Genomic DNA, 12,705 nt, shown 5'->3' with positions numbered 1-12,705 from the left:
CAATAATCTGTACTCATAATTTTTTGTTCCTAAATAATGAATATATATATCCCCACTGCAGTCCCCCCGACCCCGACTTTAAATATCACTGGTCTAGACAATATTTCCCAATGCCCCTAGGCTAGCATATGGTTTGAAACAGTTGAGGTTTGTCTAAACCTTGCTGTCTGCCTCTCCAACCTGTGGATCAATGTTGCCGTTTTTTTGGTGACCTCCAACGTGCGATGTGTATGAATGTGACCAGAATGACAGCTTCTCTGAGCCAGGAAAATTCATTTATCAGGGTCATTATAATGGCTATATCCAAAGAAATGGCAATATAATCCTAGGTAAAACAAACAAAAGTGCAGACAGTTTTCTGTCATTTCAGCTGCTTGATGTGATTGTGTGATAGATTTAGTTGGCTGGCTAGCAAAGGAAAAGTAGCTAGCCTGCATAGCTACAGTGCATTCGGAAAGTATTCAGACCCCTTACTTTTTTCCACATTTTGTTACGTTACAGCCTTATTCTGAAAACGGATTAAGTCAAATAAAATCTATCTACACACAATACCCCATAATGACAAAGCGATAACATATCATTTTTAATTCATAAAAAAAGATTTAAAAAATACCTTATTTACATACGTTTTCAGACCCTTTGCTATGAGTCTGGAAATTGAGCTCAGGTCCATCCTGTTTCCATTGATCATCCTTGAGATGTTTCTACAACTTGATTGGAGTCCACCTGTGGTAAATTCAATGGATTGGTCATGATTTGAAAAGGCACACACCTGTCTGTCTATATAAGGTTCCACAGTTGACAGTGCATGTCAGAGCATAAACTAAGCCATGAGGTGGAAGGAATTGTCCCTAGAGCTCCGAGACAGGATTGTGTCGAGGCACAGACGTGGGGAAGGGTACCGATACATTTCTGCAGCATTGAAGGTACCCAAGAACACAGTGGCTTCCATCATTCTTAAAAGGAAGAAGTTTGGAACCACCAAGACTCTTCCAAGAGCCGGCTGCTCAGCCAAACCATCCCTACGGTGAATCAGCCCTTATTCAGGAGTTATTCACACGATAATTCCCGGGATCTCAAGCCTTATTGCTTAGTTAATGGACTAAGTCATTTCTGACTTCATTTGGTTCTGAGAGCGATAAATGCCCCACCCACCCACCCACCCAGCCAAAGTCACACCCTTAGTATGCTACTCAGGCAGTTTCTGTAGTGTAGCGGTTATCACGTTTGCCTAACACGGGAAAGGTCCCCGGTTCGAGACCGGGCGGAAACACATTTTAACAAATTAGATAGTACACCTATTCACTTAGGGCTCGATCCCAATTTAGGAATTCATGCTTTTCCTACGCACTTCTCAGTATTTGCTATTCAGACTTACCCTTTTAAGTCGCGTAACGCACTCTGCTGGGGTGGCTAGCTTGGGCGCTCTGAATAAATTCCTGCTACGTGTGGTCTGAGTTCCATAATGATTCAAATAGGCTACATGTCCCAAATTATTGCAATACTTTAGCTTAATATGATTCACTAATGCTAGCAACCCTCAGGAACAATTCACAAGGATGTGACAGATTAAAGAAAGGTCAACGGAATGAAAGTATGCCAAAATAAATGTATGTGGCTGTTACTGACAGTGGCTCCCGATAGTGGCTAATATTTAACATGATACAAATTGTCAAATAAAACTGGGGAAAGCCCCACAGTGGAGGTGTCATAATACCCATAAAACCTAGCGGTCAAACAGGGAAATGGTTCCAACCATTTTTCCACCATTCATTTTTCCCATATGGGATTTTAGAAACACTTAAAATAATACATTTGTAGTTCTTTATGATAGCCACATTAGCAGTTAATTAGCATTTTTTATAAAAGTCACCTTGTCCTAGAGAGAATTACACGGTTACCATGCCAGGGTAAGCCAACAAGAAACACAGGCCTTTTTGAATAGTTTTAAAATCCCCTGTGGGGAATATGAATGGTGGAAAAACGATTGGAACCATTTCCCTGTTCGACCGCTAGTTCTTATGGGTATTATGACTCCTACTGTGGTACTCTATTTGGGATATTATGGGCGGTAGACTTGTGGGCATTCCTAACATTTTCCATGACTTCCACTCTTTCTCTCGCAGTTTCCGTAGTGTAGTGGTTATCACGTTCACCTCACACGCGAAAGGTCCCCGGTTCGAAACCGGGCGGAAACAAATTTTAACAAAACAGATAGTGATGACAGAAACAGGGTCATAACTGAAAAAACGAAACAAATACATAGGCCTGCAGAATACATGAATAGACCAGTCTTAGACATGTCTTTCATTAACCAGAGGCAGATAGTGATAACTGAAAAAAACGAAACAAATACATAGGCCTACAGAATACATGAATAGACCAGTCTTAGACATGTCTTTCATTAACCAGAGGCAGATAGTGATAACTGAAAAAAACGAAACAAATACATAGGCCTGCAGAATACATGAATAGACCAGTCTTAGACATGTCTTTCAATAACCAGAGGCAATGCAATGTTATAAAACAGGTTGTTTGGATCCTGGATGCTAATTGGTTAATAGCAGGGAGTTGAAGCACCACCATCCCAGCATTCTGCAGGTAGTGCCTGTTAGCGGTTCCATTAGATTTATAAATGCGCATCCACTGTTCCACGGCCCAGCCAGTCAATTTATAAACTTCATCTCCCCTGGAAAAATGTGTCTAGACCAATGGTATTCAAACCTTTTCAGCAGGGACACCATTTTTTCCTCCAGAATTTCTGGGGTCCCCATTTTTTTGCAATCATTTCTTGTGATCCCACCCCAAATACAACTTTAAAATCGGTACGTTACATTTTTTTTTACATCAACAAATAACCTTCAATTACCCAATCAAATACTTTTTTTCTAATTAACTTTCTCAAAAACGTTTCTATATTGTCTCGTACAATAATCTGTACTCATAATTTTTTGTTCCTAAATAATGAATATATATATCCCCACTGCAGTCCCCCCGACCCCGACTTTAAATATCACTGGTCTAGACAATATTTCCCAATGCCCCTAGGCTAGCATATGGTTTGAAACAGTTGAGGTTTGTCTAAACCTTGCTGTCTGCCTCTCCAACCTGTGGATCAATGTTGCCGTTTTTTTGGTGACCTCCACCGTGCGATGTGTATGAATGTGACCAGAATGACAGTTTCTCTGAGCCAGGCAAATTCATTTATCAGGTTCATTATAATGGATATATCCAAAGAAATGGCAATATAATCCTAGGTAAAACAAACAAAAGTGCAGACAGTTTTCTGTCATTTCAGCTGCTTGATGTGATTGTGTGATAGATTTAGTTGGCTGGCTAGCAAAGGAAAAGTATCTAGCCTGCATAGCTACAGTGCATTCGGAAAGTATTCAGACCCCTTACTTTTTTCCACATTTTGTTACGTTACAGCCTTATTCTGAAAACGGATTAAGTCAAATAAAATCTATCTACACACAATACCCCATAATGACAAAGCGATAACATATCATTTTTAATTCATAAAAAAAGATTTAAAAAATACCTTATTTACATACGTTTTCAGACCCTTTGCTATGAGTCTGGAAATTGAGCTCAGGTCCATCCTGTTTCCATTGATCATCCTTGAGATGTTTCTACAACTTGATTGGAGTCCACCTGTGGTAAATTCAATGGATTGGTCATGATTTGAAAAGGCACACACCTGTCTGTCTATATAAGGTTCCACAGTTGACAGTGCATGTCAGAGCATAAACTAAGCCATGAGGTGGATGGAATTGTCCCTAGAGCTCCGAGACAGGATTGTGTCGAGGCACAGACGTGGGGAAGGGTACCGATACATTTCTGCAGCATTGAAGGTACCCAAGAACACAGTGGCTTCCATCATTCTTAAAAGGAAGAAGTTTGGAACCACCAAGACTCTTCCAAGAGCCGGCTGCTCAGCCAAACCATCCCTACGGTGAATCAGCCCTTATTCAGGAGTTATTCACACGATAATTCCCGGGATCTCAAGCCTTATTGCTTAGTTAATGGACTAAGTCATTTCTGACTTCAATTGGTTCTGAGAGCGATAAATGCCCCACCCACCCACCCACCCAGCCAAAGTCACACCCTTAGTATGCTACTCATGCAGTTTCCGTAGTGTAGCGGTTATCACGTTTGCCTAACACGCGAAAGGTCCCCGGTTCGAGACCGGGCGGAAACACATTTTAACAAAATAGATAGTACACCTATTCACTTAGGGCTCAATCCCAATTTAGGAATTCATGCTTTTCCTACGCACTTCTCAGTATTTGCTATTCAGACTTACCCTTTTAAGTCGCGTAACGCACTCTGCTGGGGTGGCTAGCTTGGGCGCTCTGAATAAATTCCTGCTACGTGTGGTCTGAGTTCCATAATGATTCAAATAGGCTACATGTCCCAAATTATTGCAATACTTTAGCTTAATATGATTCACTAATGCTAGCAATCCTCAGGAACAATTCACAAGGATGTGACAGATTAAAGAAAGGTCAACGGAATGAAAGTATGCCAAAATAAATGTATGTGGCTGTTACTGACAGTGGCTCCCGATAGTGGCTAATATTTAACATGATACAAATTGTCAAATAAAACTGGGGAAAGCCCCACAGTGGAGGTGTCATAATACCCATAAAACCTAGCGGTCAAACAGGGAAATGGTTCCAACCATTTTTCCACCATTCATTTTTCCCATATGGGATTTTAGAAAGACTTAAAATAATACATTTGTAGTTCTTTATGATAGCCACATTAGCAGTTAATTAGCATTTAATTTTGGGGGGGTAAATACAGGCGAATATTTTTTATAAAAGTCACCTTGTCCGAGAGAGAATTACACGGTTACCATGCCAGGGTAAGCCAACAAGAAACACAGGCCTTTTTTAACTGTTTTTAAAATCCCCTGTGGGGAATATGAATGGTGGAAAAACGATTGGAACCATTTCCCTGTTCGGCCGCTAGTTCTTATGGCTATTATGACTCCTACTGTGGTACTCTATTTGGGATATTATGGGCGGTAGACTTGTGGGCATTCCTAACATTTTCCATGACTTCCACTCTTTTTCTTGTAGTTTCTGTAGTGTAGTGGTTATCACGTTCGCCTCACACGCGAAAGGTCCCCGGTTCGAAACCGGGCGGAAACAAATTTTAACAAAACAGATAGTGATGACAGAAACAGGGTCATAACTGAAAAAAACGAAACAAATACATAGGCCTGCAGAATACATGAATAGACCAGTCTTAGACATGTCTTTCAATAACCAGAGGCAGATAGTGATAACTGAAAAAAACGAAACAAATACATAGGCCTGCAGAATACATGAATAGACCAGTCTTAGACATGTCTTTCATTAACCAGAGGCAGATAGTGATAACTGAAAAAAACGAAACAAATACATAGGCCTGCAGAATACATGAATAGACCAGTCTTAGACATGTCTTTCAATAACCAGAGGCAATGCAATGTTATAAAACAGGTTGTTTGGATCCTGGATGCTAATTGGTTAATACCAGGGAGTTGAAGCACCACCATCCCAGCATTCTGCAGGTAGTGCCTGTTAGCGGTTCCATTAGATTTATAAATGCGCATCCACTGTTCCACGGCCCAGCCAGTCAATTTATAAACTTCATCTCCCCTGGAAAAATGTGTCTAGACCAATGGTATTCAAACCTTTTCAGCAGGGACACCATTTTTTCCTCCAGAATTTCTGGGGTCCCCATTTTTTTGCAATCATTTCTTGTGATCCCACCCCAAATACAACTTTAAAATCGGTACGTTACATTTTTTTTTACATCAACAAATAACCTTCAATTACCCAATCAAATACTTTTTTTCTAATTAACTTTCTCAAAAACGTTTCTATATTGTCTCGTACAATAATCTGTACTCATAATTTTTTGTTCCTAAATAATGAATATATATATCCCCACTGCAGTCCCCCCGACCCCGACTTTAAATATCACTGGTCTAGACAATATTTCCCAATGCCCCTAGGCTAGCATATGGTTTGAAACAGTTGAGGTTTGTCTAAACCTTGCTGTCTGCCTCTCCAACCTGTGGATCAATGTTGCCGTTTTTTTGGTGACCTCCACCGTGCGATGTGTATGAATGTGACCAGAATGACAGCTTCTCTGAGCCAGGCAAATTCATTTATCAGGTTCATTATAATGGATATATCCAAAGAAATGGCAATATAATCCTAGGTAAAACAAACAAAAGTGCAGACAGTTTTCTGTCATTTCAGCTGCTTGATGTGATTGTGTGATAGATTTAGTTGGCTGGCTAGCAAAGGAAAAGTAGCTAGCCTGCATAGCTACAGTGCATTCGGAAAGTATTCAGACCCCTTACTTTTTTCCACATTTTGTTACGTTACAGCCTTATTCTGAAAACGGATTAAGTCAAATAAAATCTATCTACACACAATACCCCATAATGACAAAGCGATAACATATCATTTTTAATTCATAAAAAAAGATTTAAAAAATACCTTATTTACATACGTTTTCAGACCCTTTGCTATGAGTCTGGAAATTGAGCTCAGGTCCATCCTGTTTCCATTGATCATCCTTGAGATGTTTCTACAACTTGATTGGAGTCCACCTGTGGTAAATTCAATGGATTGGTCATGATTTGAAAAGGCACACACCTGTCTGTCTATATAAGGTTCCACAGTTGACAGTGCATGTCAGAGCATAAACTAAGCCATGAGGTGGAAGGAATTGTCCCTAGAGCTCCGAGACAGGATTGTGTCGAGGCACAGACGTGGGGAAGGGTACCGATACATTTCTGCAGCATTGAAGGTACCCAAGAACACAGTGGCTTCCATCATTCTTAAAAGGAAGAAGTTTGGAACCACCAAGACTCTTCCAAGAGCCGGCTGCTCAGCCAAACCATCCCTACGGTGAATCAGCCCTTATTCAGGAGTTATTCACACGATAATTCCCGGGATCTCAAGCCTTATTGCTTAGTTAATGGACTAAGTCATTTCTGACTTCAATTGGTTCTGAGAGCGATAAATGCCCCACCCACCCACCCACCCAGCCAAAGTCACACCCTTAGTATGCTACTCATGCAGTTTCCGTAGTGTAGCGGTTATCACGTTTGCCTAACACGCGAAAGGTCCCCGGTTCGAGACCGGGCGGAAACACATTTTAACAAAATAGATAGTACACCTATTCACTTAGGGCTCAATCCCAATTTAGGAATTCATGCTTTTCCTACGCACTTCTCAGTATTTGCTATTCAGACTTACCCTTTTAAGTCGCGTAACGCACTCTGCTGGGGTGGCTAGCTTGGGCGCTCTGAATAAATTCCTGCTACGTGTGGTCTGAGTTCCATAATGATTCAAATAGGCTACATGTCCCAAATTATTGCAATACTTTAGCTTAATATGATTCACTAATGCTAGCAATCCTCAGGAACAATTCACAAGGATGTGACAGATTAAAGAAAGGTCAACGGAATGAAAGTATGCCAAAATAAATGTATGTGGCTGTTACTGACAGTGGCTCCCGATAGTGGCTAATATTTAACATGATACAAATTGTCAAATAAAACTGGGGAAAGCCCCACAGTGGAGGTGTCATAATACCCATAAAACCTAGCGGTCAAACAGGGAAATGGTTCCAACCATTTTTCCACCATTCATTTTTCCCATATGGGATTTTAGAAAGACTTAAAATAATACATTTGTAGTTCTTTATGATAGCCACATTAGCAGTTAATTAGCATTTAATTTTGGGGGGGTAAATACAGGCGAATATTTTTTATAAAAGTCACCTTGTCCGAGAGAGAATTACACGGTTACCATGCCAGGGTAAGCCAACAAGAAACACAGGCCTTTTTTAACTGTTTTTAAAATCCCCTGTGGGGAATATGAATGGTGGAAAAACGATTGGAACCATTTCCCTGTTCGGCCGCTAGTTCTTATGGCTATTATGACTCCTACTGTGGTACTCTATTTGGGATATTATGGGCGGTAGACTTGTGGGCATTCCTAACATTTTCCATGACTTCCACTCATTTTCCTGTAGTTTCTGTAGTGTAGTGGTTATCACGTTCGCCTCACACGCGAAAGGTCCCCGGTTCGAAACCGGGCGGAAACAAATTTTAACAAAACAGATAGTGATGACAGAAACAGGGTCATAACTGAAAAAAACGAAACAAATACATAGGCCTGCAGAATACATGAATAGACCAGTCTTAGACATGTCTTTCAATAACCAGAGGCAGATAGTGATAACTGAAAAAAACGAAACAAATACATAGGCCTGCAGAATACATGAATAGACCAGTCTTAGACATGTCTTTCATTAACCAGAGGCAGATAGTGATAACTGAAAAAAACGAAACAAATACATAGGCCTGCAGAATACATGAATAGACCAGTCTTAGACATGTCTTTCAATAACCAGAGGCAATGCAATGTTATAAAACAGGTTGTTTGGATCCTGGATGCTAATTGGTTAATACCAGGGAGTTGAAGCACCACCATCCCAGCATTCTGCAGGTAGTGCCTGTTAGCGGTTCCATTAGATTTATAAATGCGCATCCACTGTTCCACGGCCCAGCCAGTCAATTTATAAACTTCATCTCCCCTGGAAAAATGTGTCTAGACCAATGGTATTCAAACCTTTTCAGCAGGGACACCATTTTTTCCTCCAGAATTTCTGGGATCCCCATTTTTTTGCAATCATTTCTTGTGATCCCACCCCAAATACAACTTTAAAATCGGTACGTTACATTTTTTTTTACATCAACAAATAACCTTCAATTACCCAATCAAATACTTTTTTTCTAATTAACTTTCTCAAAAACGTTTCTATATTGTCTCGTACAATAATCTGTACTCATAATTTTTTGTTCCTAAATAATGAATATATATATCCCCACTGCAGTCCCCCCGACCCCGACTTTAAATATCACTGGTCTAGACAATATTTCCCAATGCCCCTAGGCTAGCATATGGTTTGAAACAGTTGAGGTTTGTCTAAACCTTGCTGTCTGCCTCTCCAACCTGTGGATCAATGTTGCCGTTTTTTTGGTGACCTCCACCGTGCGATGTGTATGAATGTGACCAGAATGACAGCTTCTCTGAGCCAGGCAAATTCATTTATCAGGTTCATTATAATGGATATATCCAAAGAAATGGCAATATAATCCTAGGTAAAACAAACAAAAGTGCAGACAGTTTTCTGTCATTTCAGCTGCTTGATGTGATTGTGTGATAGATTTAGTTGGCTGGCTCGCAAAGGAAAAGTAGCTAGCCTGCATAGCTACAGTGCATTCGGAAAGTATTCAGACCCCTTACTTTTTTCCACATTTTGTTACGTTACAGCCTTATTCTGAAAACGGATTAAGTCAAATAAAATCTATCTACACACAATACCCCATAATGACAAAGCGATAACATATCATTTTTAATTCATAAAAAAAGATTTAAAAAATACCTTATTTACATATGTTTTCAGACCCTTTGCTATGAGTCTGGAAATTGAGCTCAGGTCCATCCTGTTTCCATTGATCATCCTTGAGATGTTTCTACAACTTGATTGGAGTCCACCTGTGGTAAATTCAATGGATTGGTCATGATTTGAAAAGGCACACACCTGTCTGTCTATATAAGGTTCCACAGTTGACAGTGCATGTCAGAGCATAAACTAAGCCATGAGGTGGAAGGAATTGTCCCTAGAGCTCCGAGACAGGATTGTGTCGAGGCACAGACGTGGGGAAGGGTACCGATACATTTCTGCAGCATTGAAGGTACCCAAGAACACAGTGGCTTCCATCATTCTTAAAAGGAAGAAGTTTGGAACCACCAAGACTCTTCCAAGAGCCGGCTGCTCAGCCAAACCATCCCTACGGTGAATCAGCCCTTATTCAGGAGTTATTCACATGATAATTCCCGGGATCTCAAGCCTTATTGCTTAGTTAATGGACTAAGTCATTTCTGACTTCATTTGGTTCTGAGAGCGATAAATGCCCCACCCACCCACCAACCCAGCCAAAGTCACACCCTTAGTATCCTACTCACGCAGTTTCCGTAGTGTAGCGGTTATCACGTTCGCCTAACACGCGAAAGGTCCCCGGTTCGAGACCGGGCGGAAACACATTTTAACAAATTAGATAGTACACCTATTCACTTAGGGCTCGATCCCAATTTAGGAATTCATGCTTTTCCTACGCACTTCTCAGTATTTGCTATTCAGACTTACCCTTTTAAGTCGCGTAACGCACTCTGCTGGGGTGGCTAGCTTGGGCGCTCTGAATAAATTCCTGCTACGTGTGGTCTGAGTTCCATAATGATTCAAATAGGCTACATGTCCCAAATTATTGCAATACTTTAGCTTAATATGATTCACTAATGCTAGCAACCCTCAGGAACAATTCACAAGGATGTGACAGATTAAAGAAAGGTCAACGGAATGAAAGTATGCCAAAATAAATGTATGTGGCTGTTACTGACAGTGGCTCCCGATAGTGGCTAATATTTAACATGATACAAATTGTCAAATAAAACTGGGGAAAGCCCCACAGTGGAGGTGTCATAATACCCATAAAACCTAGCGGTCAAACAGGGAAATGGTTCCAACCATTTTTCCACCATTCATTTTTCCCATATGGGATTTTAGAAACACTTAAAATAATACATTTGTAGTTCTTTATGATAGCCACATTAGCAGTTAATTAGCATGTAATTTTGGGGGGGTAAATACAGGCGAATATTTTTTATAAAAGTCACCTTGTCCGAGAGAGAATTACACGGTTACCATGCCAGGGTAAGCCAACAAGAAACACAGGCCTTTTTTAACTGTTTTTAAAATCCCCTGTGGGGAATATGAATGGTGGAAAAACGATTGGAACCATTTCCCTGTTCGACCGCTAGTTCTTATGGGTATTATGACTCCTACTGTGGTACTCTATTTGGGATATTATGGGCGGTAGACTTGTGGGCATTCCTAACATTTTCCATGACTTCCACTCATTTTCCTGTAGTTTCTGTAGTGTAGTGGTTATCACGTTCGCCTCACACGCGAAAGGTCCCCGGTTCGAAACCGGGCGGAAACAAATTTTAACAAAACAGATAGTGATGACAGAAACAGGGTCATAACTGAAAAAAACGAAACAAATACATAGGCCTGCAGAATACATGAATAGACCAGTCTTAGACATGTCTTTCAATAACCAGAGGCAGATAGTGATAAGTGAAAAAAAACTAAACAAATACATAGGCCTACAGAATACATGAATAGACCAGTCTTAGACATGTCTTTCATTAACCAGAGGCAGATAGTGATAACTGAAAAAAACGAAACAAATACATAGGCCTGCAGAATACATGAATAGACCAGTCTTAGACATGTCTTTCAATAACCAGAGGCAATGCAATGTTATAAAACAGGTTGTTTGGATCCTGGATGCTAATTGGTTAATAGCAGGGAGTTGAAGCACCACCATCCCAGCATTCTGCAGGTAGTGCCTGTTAGCGGTTCCATTAGATTTATAAATGCGCATCCACTGTTCCACGGCCCAGCCAGTCAATTTATAAACTTCATCTCCCCTGGAAAAATGTGTCTAGACCAATGGTATTCAAACCTTTTCAGCAGGGACACCATTTTTTCCTCCAGAATTTCTGGGGTCCCCATTTTTTTGCAATCATTTCTTGTGATCCCACCCCAAATACAACTTTAAAATCGGTACGTTACATTTTTTTTTACATCAACAAATAACCTTCAATTACCCAATCAAATACTTTTTTTCTAATTAACTTTCTCAAAAACGTTTCTATATTGTCTCGTACAATAATCTGTACTCATAATTTTTTGTTCCTAAATAATGAATATATATATCCCCACTGCAGTCCCCCCGACCCCGACTTTAAATATCACTGGTCTAGACAATATTTCCCAATGCCCCTAGGCTAGCATATGGTTTGAAACAGTTGAGGTTTGTCTAAACCTTGCTGTCTGCCTCTCCAACCTGTGGATCAATGTTGCCGTTTTTTTGGTGACCTCCACCGTGCGATGTGTATGAATGTGACCAGAATGACAGCTTCTCTGAGCCAGGCAAATTCATTTATCAGGTTCATTATAATGGATATATCCAAAGAAATGGCAATATAATCCTAGGTAAAACAAACAAAAGTGCAGACAGTTTTCTGTCATTTCAGCTGCTTGATGTGATTGTGTGATAGATTTAGTTGGCTGGCTAGCAAAGGAAAAGTAGCTAGCCTGCATAGCTACAGTGCATTCGGAAAGTATTCAGACCCCTTACTTTTTTCCACATTTTGTTACGTTACAGCCTTATTCTGAAAACGGATTAAGTCAAATAAAATCTATCTACACACAATACCCCATAATGACAAAGCGATAACATATCATTTTTAATTCATAAAAAAAGATTTAAAAAATACCTTATTTACATACGTTTTCAGACCCTTTGCTATGAGTCTGGAAATTGAGCTCAGGTCCATCCTGTTTCCATTGATCATCCTTGAGATGTTTCTACAACTTGATTGGAGTCCACCTGTGGTAAATTCAATGGATTGGTCATGATTTGAAAAGGCACACACCTGTCTGTCTATATAAGGTTCCACAGTTGACAGTGCATGTCAGAGCATAAACTAAGCCATGAGGTGGAAGGAATTGTCCCTAGAGCTCCGAGACAGGATTGTGTCGAGGCACAGACGT

The 12,705-nt window shown here is 40.3% G+C and overlaps 7 non-coding genes across 7 annotated transcripts; all 7 read left to right on the top strand.

Moving 5' to 3' along the window:
* The first annotated feature begins 2,125 nt into the window (after nt 1-2,125).
* On the top strand, nt 2,126-2,198 carry trnav-cac (transfer RNA valine (anticodon CAC)). Its single transcript has one exon. It is a non-coding gene; the product is annotated as a tRNA-Val (tRNA).
* A 1,930-nt stretch (nt 2,199-4,128) lies between these two features.
* On the top strand, nt 4,129-4,201 carry trnav-aac (transfer RNA valine (anticodon AAC)). Its single transcript has one exon. It is a non-coding gene; the product is annotated as a tRNA-Val (tRNA).
* An 885-nt stretch (nt 4,202-5,086) lies between these two features.
* Nucleotides 5,087-5,159, top strand: trnav-cac (transfer RNA valine (anticodon CAC)). Its single transcript has one exon. It is a non-coding gene; the product is annotated as a tRNA-Val (tRNA).
* Nucleotides 5,160-7,090: 1,931 nt separating this feature from the next.
* Nucleotides 7,091-7,163, top strand: trnav-aac (transfer RNA valine (anticodon AAC)). The gene has a single exon. It is a non-coding gene; the product is annotated as a tRNA-Val (tRNA).
* Nucleotides 7,164-8,048: 885 nt separating this feature from the next.
* trnav-cac (transfer RNA valine (anticodon CAC)) lies at nt 8,049-8,121 on the top strand. Its single transcript has one exon. It is a non-coding gene; the product is annotated as a tRNA-Val (tRNA).
* Nucleotides 8,122-10,052: 1,931 nt separating this feature from the next.
* Nucleotides 10,053-10,125, top strand: trnav-aac (transfer RNA valine (anticodon AAC)). The gene has a single exon. It is a non-coding gene; the product is annotated as a tRNA-Val (tRNA).
* An 885-nt stretch (nt 10,126-11,010) lies between these two features.
* trnav-cac (transfer RNA valine (anticodon CAC)) lies at nt 11,011-11,083 on the top strand. The gene has a single exon. It is a non-coding gene; the product is annotated as a tRNA-Val (tRNA).
* The last annotated feature ends 1,622 nt before the right edge of the window (nt 11,084-12,705 follow it).

The sequence above is a fragment of the Salmo salar genome, chromosome 14, assembly GCF_965601325.2.
Source record: "Salmo salar chromosome 14, fSalSal1, whole genome shotgun sequence".
In the NCBI taxonomy this organism is placed as follows: domain Eukaryota; kingdom Metazoa; phylum Chordata; class Actinopteri; order Salmoniformes; family Salmonidae; genus Salmo; species Salmo salar.
This window is presented reverse-complemented; position numbering and strand designations above follow the sequence as displayed.